A 17,888-nucleotide genomic window follows, 5' to 3' on the forward strand; every position below is an offset into this window, starting at 1 on the left:
ATGAAGGATTGTTTTCCATCCTTTGAGTTTTAGTCTATGGATTTCCTTTTGAGTAAAATGTGTTTCCTGTATACAGTATATCACTGGATTTTGTTTTTAAATGCACTCTGCCAGTATGTTTCTTTTGACTGGAGAACTGAGACCATTTACATTTACAGTTATAACCGATATGTATTGATTTATCATTGTCATGTTATTTACTTGTGTTGGTTTCCTACTTTTTCTACCTGTTTACTTGCTTGCTCTTTTTGACGCTTCATTTATACTGTTGTTCTTGAAATTACAGTCAGATTTTTCTCTGTCTAGAATATCTTTTAGTACTCTTTGCAGTGCTGTCTTGGCACCGATGAAGTTCTTCAACTGTACTTTGTTGTGAAGATATTTTATTTTTCCATTGAATTTGAGGGATAGTCTGGCAGGGTACAGCAGTCTTGGTTGGAAGCTGTTCTGTCTTAGGACCTGTAATGCTTCTCTCCAAGCTCTTCTCAATTGTATGGTTTGTGCTGAGAAGTCTATCATGATTCTGATGGGCTTTTTAAAATAGGTAATTGTTTCTTTTCTCTAGCAGCTTTTAGTATTCTGTTCTTTTGCTGGCAATCTGGGAACTTGACTATTATATGTCTGGGTGTAGTTTTATTTTGGTTGTGGTTGGTTGGAGTTCTATATGCGTCATTTACCTGTATATCAGGTTCTGTTTCTATGCTTGGGAAATTTTCTGCTATTATTTCTGCAAATAATCTTTTATGTCAGTTGTGTTGCTTCCTGCTTTTTCATTGACTCCTATAAGTCTTACATTATTCCTCTTTGCCTCATCTTGCAGCTGTTGAATTTACTTTTCCTGGATCTTTGTAGATTTTACGAGATCCTTTCTTTAATGGTCATTAGCTGCCAGGCTGTCTTCAAAGTCTGAGATTCTATTTTCAGCTTCATTCAAGCAGTTTTGGTTGCTTTCAATGGAAGCTTTGTTTTCCTGGAAGTCTCTTTGAATCTGGTCCATGGGTTCTCAATCCTTTCTATATTTTTTCATTTAGCACTTCTGTCCATTGCCTTTGTTCTTGTATTTTCTTATATGTTTCTTCTTCAGACTTTTTGAGCAGTTCCTTCATTATTATTGTCATTTCATTTTTTGCATGAGAGATTATTTCTGATCTCATCTCTTCTATGGCCTTATGGAGTTGTTTCTTTACTTCCATTGCAATCATTTCAGCTATTTCAGGCATGTGTTTACCAAGTCTCCTATGTTGATGTCTCCTGGACTTGTTCTGAGTGGGGTGGAGTTCTGGGATTGTTTTAGTCCTTCATTTTGTCATGTTGGTTACCAGATGCAGAAAGTTTAGTTTCCCTCTTCAGCGGCTGCACAGCAAGCCACTAGTGTCCCTAGTCATCCTGTTGGTCAGGTGTGCTGCTGAGTGACCCTTGAGAAGCGCTCCTTAGTCCTGGGTTTTCCAGCATTTATTTATTTGTATCTAGTTATCCCAGGTCTCAGACGTGGGCATTTGTGTCAGCTGGTGGCAGACCCTGTGACCCAGCATCCCCTTGCAGTTTAGGGCATGTGCATGGCCCAGACTTGGGTTGCACTGGTGTGACAATTTCTGTCCAGTGAACCTATGTGCCTAGGCAGTTCAGGGTACTGGAAAAGCCCAGACACAAACAGCAGGGTCGACAGTTTGTGAACCACCTGATTCTGTGTCTCCAGTCAGTTCAGGACACATACAGGAACCAGATGAAGGCCCAATGGGCAGCAGTCACAGACTGCCAGTTCCTGAGACTCCCTAGGGGCTCCTGGCAAAAGTAAAGCATGGACTCGAACTGCTGGACTATCAGCTCTTGGAGCACCCACTCACTTGGCACAGGGTGTGCTTCCCCAAGGCAGAGAAGTCCCTGGGGCTTCTGAGTGAGGACCTCCTGTCTGCCAAGGGTGCCCAGAGGGCAGAGACTTAGTATGTAATCAGAACACTACATTTTAAATCATTTTAGGGTATCAAAAAATTACACTGGTACATTTCCATAACAGTCAGTATCAAGCTGAACTTGATATTTAAATAACTGGAATGATATTCAAAGAACATCCTGTGCAAATAATCAAATGGAAAATATAGTTTTATGGAAGATTATAAGTGAACCACATTTGTATAATTACAAAAAAATGCACATATTGACAATGGTGGAATAAAAAAATGAATGGATGGTTTTTTTCAAGTCAAAAGGGGAACATACAGGTATTTTCTGAGCCCAGAAATTTGAGTCATTTCTTACATCTTTCTTCCATTGGCAACTTCTATAATTTCTTTGGAATGCTTAGCATGTATGTTGATTTATTCTAATAGGGCAGGTAAATATTTTTTGGTTATTGAAGAGTGACCATATTTAAAAAACTGGCATATGAATGGCTGGAGTGAAATTATAAAAAGCGGGCATTTTGTAGCTTCACCACCTGAATCCAAATCTCAGTTCTGCAATTTACCAGCTACGTGAATCTGGGATAGTAATTCAATCCTTCTGCACATCAACTTGCTCTTATGTGAACTGAGAGTAACAAGTACCTTTACATAGAATGGGCAACATGGAGATTTAATGTTTGTCAAGAGCTCAGAACTGTATCTGGGACTTTGAAGGTTGCTACATAAAAGAGGTGGGAAGGTGACCCTTGTAATCAAGGACACCTATTACTATTCACTGAAGGACATTAAAGATGTCAGCAATGTGCACTTACTTTGTAAAATGCTTGCTTTCTAGCAGTAAGTTTTTGTTTGTTATTTTACCTGCTGCTGTTCCGTGCATCTAGAATGTTCCCTTAAAGCACCTAGAGGTTTGGTTTTCAGCTTGGTACTATTTGGAGATTGTGGAGCCTTAAACAGGCAGGGTTTAGTGGGAGATTTTAAGCCACTGGGGAGCATGATCTTGAATAGGATTGTGGGGTGTCAGTCTCTTTCTGGACATGAAATGAGTGACTTTTTTTATGAGCTGTAACCATGAGGTGCTTCCTTGTCATAAATCCTAAACAGGTACCAACCTCCAAAACTGAGAGCTGAAGTAAACCTTTACTCATTATAAATTTATTATCTCAGGTATTTGTTACAGTAATGGAAAGCTGGCTAACACTTTACAAATGAAGAAACTGAGACTGAGTAGTTGAATACTTGCCCTAGCTTAGTAAATAATCAAGCTGGAATCAGACTGACTGTCTACAGTAATAGGATTCTGAAGAATTTCCAAAGAATATGGCCAATTTCACCTTCTGCTTTTGAAAGTTTCTGGTAATATAATGTAGGTTATCATAAAAATGTCTTCTGATGAAAGACATGTTTAATATCATGGTTAAATGGTAAGAGAAGGTAATCATTTGTGGTCAAGTACATTCCTTCTGTTATTGCTTGTTCTGTTTATTAAACCTCTGAGATGACAAAAATATACATAGAGGCATTTAGTTAGAAAGCTGATGGTTGCATCCAGCACATATGTAGTTTTCCAAGTTCAGTTATAGGGAATAAGAAAAGTTCTTGTGGGATATCTAAAAGTGAAGTGATTTTGTACTATTGTAAAAGAAGGCATCATTAATTATTCTTAAATTTAATAGAGAAACTGAAAAACAATTATAATTTAATTCTTAGCTTTCTAAATAAATATTACACTAGAGAGCTCTATAACATTTCTCTCATACATTAACATACCTAAAGATCACTTGTGATGGTATGTCTATAATAGAGACTACAATTCCACATGATGAACACTGTTCATAGCTTCTCCCTGCCCCTAGCATTTTGTAAACTATGCTTATAGCACCAGTGGTTCATGTTTTATTTATATGCTTCAACCTTCCATGGTACACAAAGAATGGGGCCCTGTGCTGGATGGGCTGAGGGGATCAGGGTGATTCAAATAGTGAAAGCTGCCAGCAATACAGAATGTGTAACGTAAGGAGCAGCAACTAAATGAGTAAAATAGCACCTCTTCATCTGAGCAATCTGCTTTTCAATATGTGATGACTTCACAGTTCCCCCTAGGAGTATGTGAATATTTACTTTATATTTGCTAACTGAAGAATCTCCTTGAGTCATTTTATCAGAATTCATAACTCATTATTCTGAAGGTTAATCTATTTCTCAGGAAAACCACTTTATACTTTCAAGATGTAATTTTTAAAAATTTGCCCTGAAATCTGAGATCTTGTAAGGGCACCTCATTCCACAATGACTCTAAATTGATTTGCTTCCCAATACTCCCTTTTTTCATAGAAGGTATGAAAGACATACCTTTCAAAATTCTCAGAGGTGCTCTTTCTTTTTAAGACCTTGATCTTCTTTTTACCATTTCATATTTATGTTCAGACTGCATCACTCTTCCCATCAGTTTTATCCTTCCTTAAGGTCCCATTTTATGTTCAGCTGTTTTCCACCTGAGCCAACTTGTGGCTCAAGGGAATGGCAGCAGTAGAACTTTTAGTACTGACTCTCTCCTCTGCTCTGATAGCACCCAGGACAGCTCCAGCTCAATTCGCTCTTAATGAGGAGAGAGGCACTAGAGTTCACTGAGGGTGGAGCAGTAGGAGACTGATGACAGGAGGCAGAAACAGACTGGAAATTGTTTTGGAGGAATAACAGCAATTGTTTCAACCTTCCCCCTTTCCAATGCCAGTGGCTATGAAGATGGAGGGATGGCTCAGTCCTGTTTTCTGGGTGTGAAGCAGGTGCAGAAATGCCATGGAGCTATTACTCTCACAGTATCAGATTCATTATATTGCTTATACCTGCTACTATAACAAGCTACCTTTATTTTTTTCCTCTGACCTAGAAATATCACATATAGTAATATATCTCCAAGATATTTGACCAGGGGACACTTTCTAAGTTGTAATGTCTCAACAAAACACCAGTAGGAGTTCTTGAGTGATAATACACACTTGCATTGAGGTTAATGGGTAAGAAATATCAAATAATATTGCAACTATATACTATAATATTTGTGGCAGTAGGAAATTAACAATGATTGTTGTATCACATATTGTTATCTTCAGATTGGTTACCCAGATAACCAGATACAGGCATGTAAGACTGATCAAACAACTAAACATTAACTATTCCTTTCAACAAACCAATAGAAATTAGTAGTACAATTGTCTTAGCTATCTTGTGCGCATACATATACATAAATTTTCCTTTCCTTCTTTCCTTCTTTCTTTTTTCTTTTCCCTCATCTCAGTTGTTCTTTCCTTTGAGCAATTTCTTTCCCCTTACAATATGTATTGTACTTTTCAGATTTTATTTACTCTTTCAGGTTCTTACACTAGGGAGACAATACGCTGTTTACACATGAGTCTAATTTATTTCACTTATGGGTATAGTCTCTAGTTGCATCCATTTACCTATAAAAGCCCCTAGTTTATCTTTCTTTATAGCTCAGTAATATTCCATTGCATGAAAATGCCACATCTTTTTTAAACATTCCTCAGTCAGTGGGCATTTGTGTTGTTTCCACGATGTAGCTATTACAAATTGTGCTGCTATAAACATGGGTTCACATATGTCTCTGTGGTTTTGATGTTTTCAGTTCTTTTGGAAAAATACTCAAAAGGGAAATAGCGGGTTTGAGTGGGACCTCTAATTCTAGTTTACTGAGGAATCTCTAGACTGGTCTCCACAGTGGTTGCACCAGTCTCCACTCCCACCAACAGTGGAGAAGTGTTCCTTTTTCTCCACCCCCACATCCAGCATTTGTTATTGGTTGATTTTCTGATAATAGCCTTTCTTTCTTGGGTGAGATGGAATCTCAGTGTTATGTTAATTTGCATTTCTCAAATGACTAATGGTTTTGAATATTTTTTCATGTATTTATTTTCCACTTGTATTTGTTTATCTAGAAGTGCCAATTTTTGTTTTGGGTCTTTGAATTTGGGAGGCTGGATTTTTAAAAATTCTTTATATGTTCTAGATAAGAGTCCTTTCTCTGAGGGACAGTTAGCTAAATTTTTTTTTCCCCAGTTTGTGAGTTTTCTTTTTACTTTGTTGGTGATGTCTTTTGATGTTCAAAAACATTTCAGTAAGATGAGTTCCCAGCTTTTGATTCTATGAAGTATTTCCCATGTGGTTTGGTTTTTGTTCATGAACTCTCTGCCTGCCCTTATGTCTTCAAGATTTTTATGCACTTTCTCTTCCAGTACATTTAACATTTCTGTTTTAATATGTAGATCTTTGATCCATTTTGACTTTAGTTTAGTGCATGGTGACATAGAGCTGAGTTGAGTGTTAGTCTTTGGCATGTGGAAAGCCAACAATGACTCTTTTTCCCTCAAACCTCATCAGCATTTGCTGTTTTTTGTGTCAATGGTAATAGCCATTCTCACTGAAGAAAGGTGGAATGTGGATGATGTTTTTATTTGTATTCCTCTAATGGCCAAAATGCTGAACATTTTCATGTATTTATTAGCTATTGTTATTTCTTTTATTAAGTAGGTATTGATTTCAATTGTCCATATTTTGACTGAATCTTGTATTTTTGGCATCCTAAAATTTGGGAGTTCTTTATATATTCTAGATTAGTAGTGTGAGGATTAGTCGACGATTTTTTTTCTTGTTCTGTTTGTCTCTTCAGTCTGTTGGTTGCTTACTTTGTTATGTAGAAGATTTAATACAACCCCAATTAATATAACCCCATTTGTTGATTCTTGGTATTATTTCTTGTGCAGTTGGGCTTCTGTTGCCTGTGTCTGTCTTCAAGAATTTACCAAGTTTTACTTCTGGTCAATTCAGTGTTTCTGTTTTTATGCACAAGTCTTTGGTCCATTTTGATTTGATTTATTACAAGTTCAAGATTCATTCTTCTGCATGTGAATAACCAGTTTTCCCAGCACTATTTCTTAAAAAGGTTCTCTTTTCTCCAACATATATTGTGGGCCCTTTTGTCAAAAGTCAGCTAGCTGCAGGTGCTTAGGGATGTTTCTGCATCCTCCATTACATTTCAATGGTTAAGATATCTGTTTTAATGCTGGTATCATGCTATTTTTACTACTGTGCATTTGTAATATAACTTTATGTCTGGAGTTGTAATACCTCCTGCCTTGCTCTTATTGCTCAGGATTGCGTTAGATAGTCCCTATAATTTTTTATGTCTTGCTCTTTTAAATCTCTTTGTATCTCTTGTCAGTACCCAGATGGAAGTCCAAAATATTTACTTTATTGAGATTATTTTAAGAAAGGTTATTTACATATTCAATTAAAATGACTGGAGACCATTTAAATTGTCCTCTCTTTTTGTTAACAAATGAGAACTAGTATTTGACAATGTGCATGGTGGTTATTTTATAGTTTGCTATAACTTTTCCTTTTGACTCAAAACATTTCAAGAAGTAATTTTTTTGGAGATATTTTTTGGAGTGGCTGCCATTTAAATGAATTTGAGATCATCCATCAATTTTCCACCCACTACTGACCCTGGAAAGGCTTTCCTGCTGATCTGTAATTTCCTTAAAAAAGAGAACTTGAGGAGGATGAGAAGCAGTATAATCACAGAAGCAAATCAAGTATGGATTTAAGGAGAAGCCTTCTATCAGCTTCTTTTCCTTCCTCTTTTTCAAATCCAAGAATGATTGATTCACAGTAAGCCTTCCCTAATGGCATTTTATTAAGTTTCCAACTATCAAGTCCTGTGTGAGCTGCCAATCTGTTTCACATTTTGAGAAAAAGAACTGTCCTGCATCAAACCATTGGTTACCATTCAATTTTACACTAAAAAACTAATTTAAAAAACTCTGTGGAAGAGGGTATTTGTGTTTGAGTGTTCAGACTGCTTGGTTTAAAACTTCCTACTATTTTGTCCATTAAATTACCTAAGTGGAAGAAATCTCACTATGATGTTAACATCTTACATTTAAGAACTGTGTATGATGTTTCCATGGGAGGTTTTTTGTTTTGTGTTTTTGGATAGCAATATGAAAGCAGATTAAGAAATAGCATCACTTATTTCTTTAAGTCATAGTTCCAGATTTGATATGGGACATCTTCTATGTTTTGCTTCTTACAATATGTTGTAAGACTTCAAAAGATCAAGTATTTTTGGTATATTGCAGCAGTAATTGTGAAAATGCAGCCTGTCAGGTTTTAATTCCAGAGTTTCTGGTATAGTGTGATGGGGTTTGAGAATTGACATCTGCTCCATATGTGAAGATGGGGGTCATGCACCTGAAAGGAAACAGAATTCTTGTAAGGCTCTCTATTTTGCAGACAATATGTTAGGCATCTGAAGTTATAATATGTCCTCCAGCATTTGAACTGGGAAATGGACTTATCTTCAAGCAGGAAAATATGGGATTGTTTGCTGTAACCTAACACTAGGCTGGGCTAAATTATATTCTGTTCAAAAATAAACCAACTGAAATAATCAAATTAGAGCTCATACAAACAGCCTGCAGCCCAAGAGAACATTTCCTTAAGTGGGCTCACTAGAACATTCTTCCCACCGAGTAGAATTACTACATGACAAGGAAAAAAAAAGCATTTAAAATATCTGTGATAGGAGATATTTTAGGAGAACATTATATATAATAGCAAATAGGCCTAGACAAATACAGCAAGCTTGTGATTAGAACATGAAAAGAATCAAATTGTCCCAGGAGTAGTAATAGGAAAGACATGCTAGCATAGGAAATTAGATCATTAGTATTGTATTTTATCTATATTTTAAAATTTAAAATAATAAGAAAAATGAGAATAAATTACTTTAGGGGTTTTAAAACATAATGAGAAAGCTAAATCTCTTCATCAATAAAAATAAGAAACATAATCCTATATGATGTAGTGATCTGAGACTTTGATGTCCTGGGAAGTGGTCTGAAGGGGATTCATTCTTAAGTATAATATGAAAACAGTGTACAATGTATTGTATTTTAAAATGTAACTTGTCATCCAGTGTCATGTTAGGTGCTTGGAACGATAAGGAAAAGACTCTGGTTGGTGCACTCTATCTTATTAAGCAGACCATCTGTCTCAAGTCCCTGCCTGGCTTTTTGCCTTGTTGGAAGGATAAGAAGTGATCCTCCACTTTCCTTTGGCTTTACTCTTGAGAAACCTAGATTTACAACCTGCTTCAGGCTGCCAAATACTTACTTTAATCTCTAACCTTAATCCATGCCCAGTCCTTCTGAGACGTTCTAGCAGCTTTGAAAGAAACCTGTTTCCAAAATGACACAATCAAGGGAACAATTCAACTAATTTCAAAGGAGAGAGAAATATTTACTTGGGTCTGACTCTTCTCTCCCTGCCTCTTTCACTCTGGTGGGTTAGGAAATTATTAAAGAAAAGAGCATTAGGTTCCGAGTGCTAGTAAAAAGCACATTGCAGATTTTCAGCCTCCTTTACCAATGTTCAGCACAATGGGCCCCGAAAAGCCTAATATCAACTGGAAGCATTACTGGGTGATCAAGAAGTAGGCAGTGACCTTCCCAATAACCATCTTAACAATATTACTCCCATCCAAATACACAGTGAATCTGGATGGTGGTCTAAAGATCTGATAGGTCAAGTAAGTATGAAGATTTGTCTCAAAAGATACAGATCTTTGTAAGTGCTCCTGTGGAGATACTCTCAATCCCTATCAGTAGCTCCTCAATTTTCTCTCTGTCCTACTCTGCCATAGAAGTACTAATTTCCATTCCTTAGTATGCCCATCCATATGGTACAGGAATTCTAGCTGTCCTCCTTTCTTTTGTTTTGCAGATTCTCATCTGTGGCATAGAAATGATATTGTGGAAAGGTTATTTTGTTCATGGCTGTACTGGCTGTCAAAGTTGCTGGCTCTTGTATCATGAGGGGGAAGGATATCTCTAAGTCAATTTTAGATTCTTGCTCAAGAGATGGTATCAGAAATTTTTTTTCCTTGATTAAACTTATAAACGAGTATATTGTAGCAGGCGTCTTTGGTTTTACATGAGTGATACCAATCATATGTGGAAGACCTATACACTGGCAGCTTTGAGCCGTTTAAAAGGTGAAAGATTTATGCGATCTGAAGAGAAACCAGAGTATATATCTGAGCCATTTATAGGACAGAAACTTCTAGATTGTATCACCCATGTAATTCTGAATAAAAGCATTCCACCTATTTTTCCCATCTGTGTGTCATCTCTCATATGTAGGGAGAAAAGATTATTAAGTTGGCTTAATTTAAGTCATTTGTCTCCCCTGGACTTGAGCAGCAAAAGGAAGGATCAAAGGATATGAGAGCTTTGTAAGGGTGTACAGGGTTCTTTGAATATTTAATTCCATCAAGCCTGTGCATGACAAAGAAGGTTCCATTCTCTCTACAGAGGCAGTAATAGATGTTGAGTGGCCCTGAAGTGGCAACTGCCCTCAATAAGAAGTATTTTTTTACAAAGCACAACACAGTTCACATTCATCTGACAAAACTATATTCTTCTTATTAGGATAATATTGATCCTGTTTCCTGTGCATAATCACTGTTACTGCATCAAGGAAAAATGTGCCTTCTTGGGTCCTCTTTCATCACAAAGGACTTTAAAAAATAATTTCTTTATTATAATCTCAGATCACTCACAAAACTTCCAAGCTCCTAAACCTTTGATGTTCTCACAGACAGAGAGGCCCAGAAGAGGAAGAGCATCGGTGACTTCCTTTGTCCTGAGTGAGGTAATGTCCTACTTGAAGAATGAGCTGCTCCTGTCAATGATATCTTCTTTACTTATATGGATTTATTTATTAATTTCTCAACCATCTCAAATTCTACCCTGAACAAATTGCAGTAGTTATCTACCTAAACTGTTGATTATTCCCACACATTTTTAGACTTATTGTTAAAATTGCTCATGTTTAGAACTACAGTCAGTACAGTGAAACAGGACATCCAAAAAATGATTAGCCTTCATAAGATCAGACGCCATCAATTTAGGTGTAAAGAGTGAGTATAAAATTTGTGGTACAAATTAGGACATTTTTGAAAATAAAAAGAAACAAAAATTACTTTATGCCATTGATTTTTAACTTGGATTCCATGTGAATTTTTAAATTAGTTTTTTAATTTTTTAAATTAGTTTTGATATAGGGATGATAGGGGACATCTAAATAACCCAAATAATATAAGGGAGTATATATGCTGAATTTGCGTTTCTAAAAGTTAAAGACTGAATTCTAGGAACAGTGGAGGTTAAGAGCAGAAAATATTTATTGGAGAAAGAAAGCTATATATTTATTAAGGAAAGAAAGCTTCTAAAAGAGAAAGAAGGGGTCCCTAGTGGGTTGACAGAGACCTCACTTCTCAAGAGAGTTTTATAGAGCAAAACCATGAGGTGAGGGCAGTCTAAGGTGCGACAAAACTAAAATCAGCTAGTAAGATTACAAGTATAGTCACTCAGGTAACACTGATTCAATGGGAAATCACAAAGGGGGTATAAGATGGGACAAAACTATGGTCAACCAATAAGATTACAAATATAATTGCTTAGGTAATATTGATTAAATAGGAACCAAATGGGGAAGGAACAGGGACCACCCAATGTGATTGATACCTATTTAGATTATTAATTGTATCTGTTTATCCTTTGGGGAAGTACGTAGTCATTCTATATTTTGTCTTGAGGTCTGGCTCCACCCACAGTTGAAGTATATCTTCTACATTGACTTCTTTGGGCCCATCCCTGTCTGAATGCCTATAATTTTTCTAACTAATTTAGTTATCTATAATGACTTTTTAAAAATTTTGACTCTTTAACCTCCCAGAAGGTTAAGAAAATTTGGTACATATTTTGGAAAATCATATGACATCCATCAGGCAATTTAATTTCCTTGATACACTGAACCTTACCCAATCTAATTTTATTCCTCTATTTTAATTGATTTCTACTGCCTTAGTTTAGATATATGTACATTTCAAGTACATTACTTTTTTCCATTTTATCTCTCCCCTTTTACCCTCCTCTTTATAGCTGTAGTTTCTTACCATTTTAATCCTCCACTTCAACCATGGTGGAGGGGAAAGTGTATTGATACAAGAATCAAAAGGCATGGATGTATTTAACTGTGTGACTTTGAGTCAATCATTTAACCTTGCTAGCTTCAGGTAACAGTGATTGCTAAGCCTACCTAGCCATTTAAAAGAACAGCATAATGCCAGAAAAGAAATAACACTCAAAGTCATGATTCATGTCATGATTGTATCATATATCATAATAACTAATATTTGCTGAACATTTACCATGCTCCAAGGAGGTCTGATTTTAACCGTTTAGTATAGCATCAAACGCCTATATCATTGGTAAGTAGCCACTGTTCACCAACATGATCTTCCTGCACCTTTCCCCACGACTTTAGATCTTCTATCTGGTATCTCAACAAAAAAGGTCTCTAACACCTCCTTCTAATATTATACTCTGATTAGTTTGGTGACCAGACAGTGTGGATCCCCAGACAATCTGCACTTTAGGAAACTTTATTAGTTCTCTTAGTTTTCTCTTTTCATTGCACATGTACATCTTGCATATGTATCTACCCAGTCTCTGGAGAGACCCAGTGGAACCAAAAGAGCCAAGGACCCTTCTACTTGGCAATCACTGGGCAGGCCATTGTAACGCCTGTATGCTGACCACCATCCCTGAGTATCCCTGGCTGTGGTGGTGGGGCTAGCATTCAGCAAGTAAGTATCTAGTACCCACCTGGCCATCTGAGGTTATGGTTATCTTCAGCTGGCCAATACTTTCTTGTCTGTTTTTGCGAACACCAACCATTATTAAATTGGATTTGTGAGACCTTGAGGGAGATACTGAATAAACTGGTGAAGAGCTAGTAAGGGGGTCTGCTTCAGACATGAATCAGGTGCTTTTGGCTCTGTTGGACTAGTAAACGTCCCTGAGGGAGGACAGAGGATGGGAAGGAGACTCTCAGAGTATAGTGACCTTTTCATCATCCTTTTGAATTGTGCTTCCATTTAATGGCACAAGTCTTTTAAAATGTATGAAAAGCCTGCTTATCACAAAATTTGATATTTGTTAATCAGTATCAAATTAGTAGTTCACACAAGATTTTAAATATTATATAAAATAGCTATTGTTTATAACACTATTATCAGTAGTAAAGGTAGCTAATTCATGAATCAATCTTTTATTGCTTTAAATTTAGAGAAACTTTGACTAATTTTTATGGAGAGAGAGACATTAATGAAAATTCAACAAAGTTCTCTCTGTAACACCTCAAGTATGTTTGCATCATTAAAGCTTTGATAATTTTCATCACCTCAGTTTATTTTCTACAGGAGGAAAAGATTTCAGATTATGGGGATAGGCATCCTACCCAAAAGAATAGCACTGCTGTTGAAACATGTACTAGTACAATAATAAAAGTGCATTAGATTGGTGATACAGCTCTAGTGTTTCCATGACCACTTAATAGTTATATGATTAGTAAAATATGGGACTAGAAGATAATGATCACGGTACCTTTCCTCCTGGAAAAGTGTTATTAAAGCCTGTCTAGTCCTTTTACAGCTAACATCTATGATTAGATCATAGTGTCATGGTAACTGGAAAGAAAATCTTATAAATAGTGAATGTTCCACTTAGAATTTTCTATCTAATTGTCCTTTTGGTCAACAAGGTGTATAGCATGCTGTGATTTTTGACACAGACCAATGAATCACTAGTACAGAAGCCACTTTAAAAAAAATAGTGTGAACATTTTTTCCCAAGAAATATAGTACTCCAATTTAAACAATTATTTTGTATGGAAAAATTCTTTGCAGAGCAAATAAACAAGGTCATTGTGACTTTTTTCACACAGGAATTTGTACTGCTAAAAGTTCTTATTCCAAAATACCAAATGGCAATGAACTATATTTTAAGTTACACATGATGTGCAATTTCAGTGTGACTATACCACGTGCTTTTCAATGCAGTTAAGGCAAGTAATAGGCACATAATTGCTTTCAAATTTTCTTTTACACTTATATTGATGATGGAACTATGGAATTAATTTATATAGGTTACCCTCCCTGATTATTCCAATACATCTCACTCTAGATTAACAACTAAAAAATGATTTACCATAAAAAATACAGCACTCATAAAATGATAGTGTGTATTTACTGGTGTTTCTTTTATAAGTTCAACTTTTTTTTTTTTTTTTTTTTTTTTTGTTTTTTCTCCGGTACCGGGAACCGAACTCGCGACCTTGCGCTTGCCAGACAGGCGCTTTTTGCCGCTGAGCTAAATCCCCAGCCCCATAAGTTCAACTTTTAGATGGCTGGATATTTACATGTACAGTATAAATTAAGTTTCTTACCTCACACTGTATATAAAATAATTTTAAAATAGAACAAAGACTTAAACATTAGAGTTAAAACAATTGAATTCTTAGAAGAAAATACTGAGGATGTAGTTCAGTGCAAAGGCCCTAGATTCAATCCCTAGTACTAACTAATTCTTAGAAGAAAACATATAGGAAGACAAGGAGATACAAATGGCAAATAAATATGTGAGAAAATGTTCAACATCATTAGTCATTCGAGAAATGAAAATTAAAACAACACTAAGATTCCACCTTACCCCAGTAAGAATGGCTAGCATTAAGAAATCAACCAATAACAAATGCTGGCGAGGCTGTGGAGAAATAGGAACCCTTCTCCACTGCTGGTGGGAATGCAGACTGGTGAAACTACTGTGGAAATCAGTTTGGAGATGCCTCCGAAAACTAGGTTTAGAGGTCCCATTCAACCCAGCTATCCCCCTGCTGGGTATTTTCCCAGAAGATCTAAAAACATCATATCACAGTGATATATGTGCACCTATGTTCATAGCAGCACAATTTGTAATTGCTAAAATGTGGAAGCAACCCAAATGTCCATCCACCGAGAATTGGATAAGAAAATTGTGGTACTTTTATATAATGGAATATTACTCAGCTATAAAGAAAGATAAACTCAGCTATAAAGAAAGAGGCCTTTATATTTAAATGGTCACAACTAGAGAACATACTCATAAATGAAATAAATCAAACATACATGTGCAAGCACCACATTGTGTCACTAGTGTAAAACTTGAAAGAGTTAATTTAAACTCGGAGGTATGATAGACACTGTGAAATGATAGGAAACCAATGAAGAGTAAAGGGCTTCTGGGATGTGGGAAAAGAGAAGGAAAAGAAGGAGAAATTTTGTATGTATGTATATACAGGATAGATAACATAGTTGTTCTTCTGTCTTCTATTTCTATGCTGAAAGAAACTGTCAATGAGTCTTTGGTTGACCAGTATTGCATGTCTATATGTTTTCATGAGAAGCCACTTTGAAGATATCAATATGTAATACAACCACCATTGTTAATTCCCTACCACTTTGTAACTCTGTATTGTCTGTATTGTGCTTGTGATATGTTGTAAAATGTTGTATGTCTGTTAATGTTTCCCTCCTTTTATCTTTAAAATAAATATAAAAAAAACATATAGGAGTGAATTTTCATTACCTCAGATTTGGCAATGATTTCTTAGTAACAATATCTAAACAATCAACATAGGAAAACAACCAACTGGACTTCATCAAACTTAAAATCTTTTGTACATTAAAGACCACTAACAATAAGGTGAAAAAAAAAATCTCAGAACAGAGAGAAATATTTGCAAAACAAAAATCTGACAAAATTCTGGTATCCAGACTATACGGAGAAGGGGCTGGGGATTTAGCTCAGCGGCAAAGCGCCTGCCTGACAAGCGCAAGGTCGTGAGTTCGGTTCCCAGTACCTGAGAAAAACCAGACTATACGGAGAACTCTGACAATGAAACAGAAAAAAAGAAAGGCCAAAACAAAAAATGGAAAAAATAAAACAGATTATATAAAGAACTTTATGTAAAGAACTCAATGAAGTAACCTAATTAAAAATGGTGTAAGGGCTTGAGTAGAGAATTTTTTTAAACAGCCAACAAGCACATGAAAAGACACTCAACATAAATAATCATCAGAAAAGTACAAATCAAAACCACAAAATGCCACTTCATATTCGCTACAGTGACTGTAATCAAACAAAATAAAAAAAGGTATGGGTGAAGATGAGGAGATGGAACTTTTGTAGTTTAATTTTGGGAAAGTAAAATGGTTTGTCTACTATGGAAAACTATTTGGCAATTCTTTAAGAAGTTAAATATGGAACTACCAAATGGTTCAGCAATTTTACTTCGAGGTATATACCTCAGAGAATTAAGAACTGATATTTCAACAAAACCTTTCATATGAACGTTTATAGCGGTTTATTCATGAGAGCCAAAAGGGGGAAACAACACAGATGTTACTCAACTGATGAATGGGTGAACAGTGTTTGATACAACCATACAACGGAATACTATCCAACCATGAAAGAAGGGAAGCACTTATTTGTGTTACAACATGGATTTTTCCTGAAAATCCTAGTGCTAAGTGAAAGAAACCAGATATAAAAAGCACATGTTTTCTAATTCCATTTGTGTGAACTATCGAGTACAAGCAAATCCATGGAGATAGAAAGCAAATTGGTGGTTTCCATGAGCTGTGAGAGGCTGGAGGAGATCAATGCCACTGAGGAGGGAATGGAGAGAACTGCTTAATACAGCGATGGGAAACTTTCAGAAATAGAGTGCCCAAAGTCCACCCCAAACGCAATTATATAACTGCAAAGTGCCAACACTGCAGTTAAATCTGAATGCTCCGCTGTCGAGGCGATGCTGGGGTGACTTGGATTGCCATTCAACAGAGAGGACTCCACGTGCCCACTGCAGCCCATGTGTCACAGGTTCGCCACCACTGGCTTAATGGGTACAGAGTGTCTTTTAGGGATGAAAACTCTATTCTGGAACCAAATGCGGTGATAATTGTACAACACTGTGAGTGTACTGAGTATCACAGAATTATATACCTATAAATAGTTGAAACTGTGAGTTTTATGTTATGCACAATTTTTATTATATCACAAAAAAGAAATGAAAAGATGGTTCTAAACATAGTCTATAAAAAGTAAAGTGGCCAGTTAAGAAATCTGAAATTTCTTTTGAAGCTTTAAACAGCCTCTGACTTCATTTTTGCGCAATTTGCCCATAAATCTGATTTATCTACTTTCTGCTTATTTAGTATTATTATTATTATTTTAGTTAATCTAAGTTCTAAGCAAATGTAAAGGATCTGGGATGCACATACTTGTGTGGTATATGAAGTGATTATGATTCATGTAGTTGAATCCAGCAGGCTCAGCTAGGAAGTTGCACTTTGAAAATCTCATTTTATTATGTCATAGTCTGAATTTTCACTGCGTTTTGTTGTAAATTTTCTGAGAATCTTTCAGAAGTTCATATCATATGTGTGTTATGTGTTAGAAGAATTTTCCTAGCTCTGTGTAAGAAGCCTGCAGGTAGGTGGCTGAGAAGAATGGGAGTATTTCCTATGCTTGAATTATCAAGCTGGCTATGGTGCCTTGAGTATAATTTTTAAATTTTAAATGAAATAGTAGAAAAAAAGAACAACAGCAAAATACAAACAAAACAAAGCAAGGACATTAAAAAGGATATGGGGTTTCAAACCAAATGATAGCGATTATCAGTGGTTGTTATACTACATATTGTTATCTTCAACAAAGTTGCTCAGATTACCAGATGTAAGAAAACTGATCAAATCATTAAAGGGAATAAGAAAATAGTAATTTAAAAGAACATTAGAGACAATACATAGTTTCACTAGACAGGACTGTAGCAATTCACCAATGGTTGTTATACTGCAAATTGTCATATAAGTTGCTCATATTACCAGATATAAGCATGTAAAATTGGTCTAAATATAAAAAGAAACTTTTAATCATTAACTGTTCCCCTCAACAAACCATCAGACACCAGCAGTACAGTTATGCCACTGATCCATATGCATATATATATTATATATAT

Source organism: Chinchilla lanigera, unplaced genomic scaffold (genome assembly GCF_000276665.1).
Source record: "Chinchilla lanigera isolate Chin_1 unplaced genomic scaffold, ChiLan1.0 scaffold00001, whole genome shotgun sequence".
Lineage (NCBI taxonomy): Eukaryota > Metazoa > Chordata > Mammalia > Rodentia > Chinchillidae > Chinchilla > Chinchilla lanigera.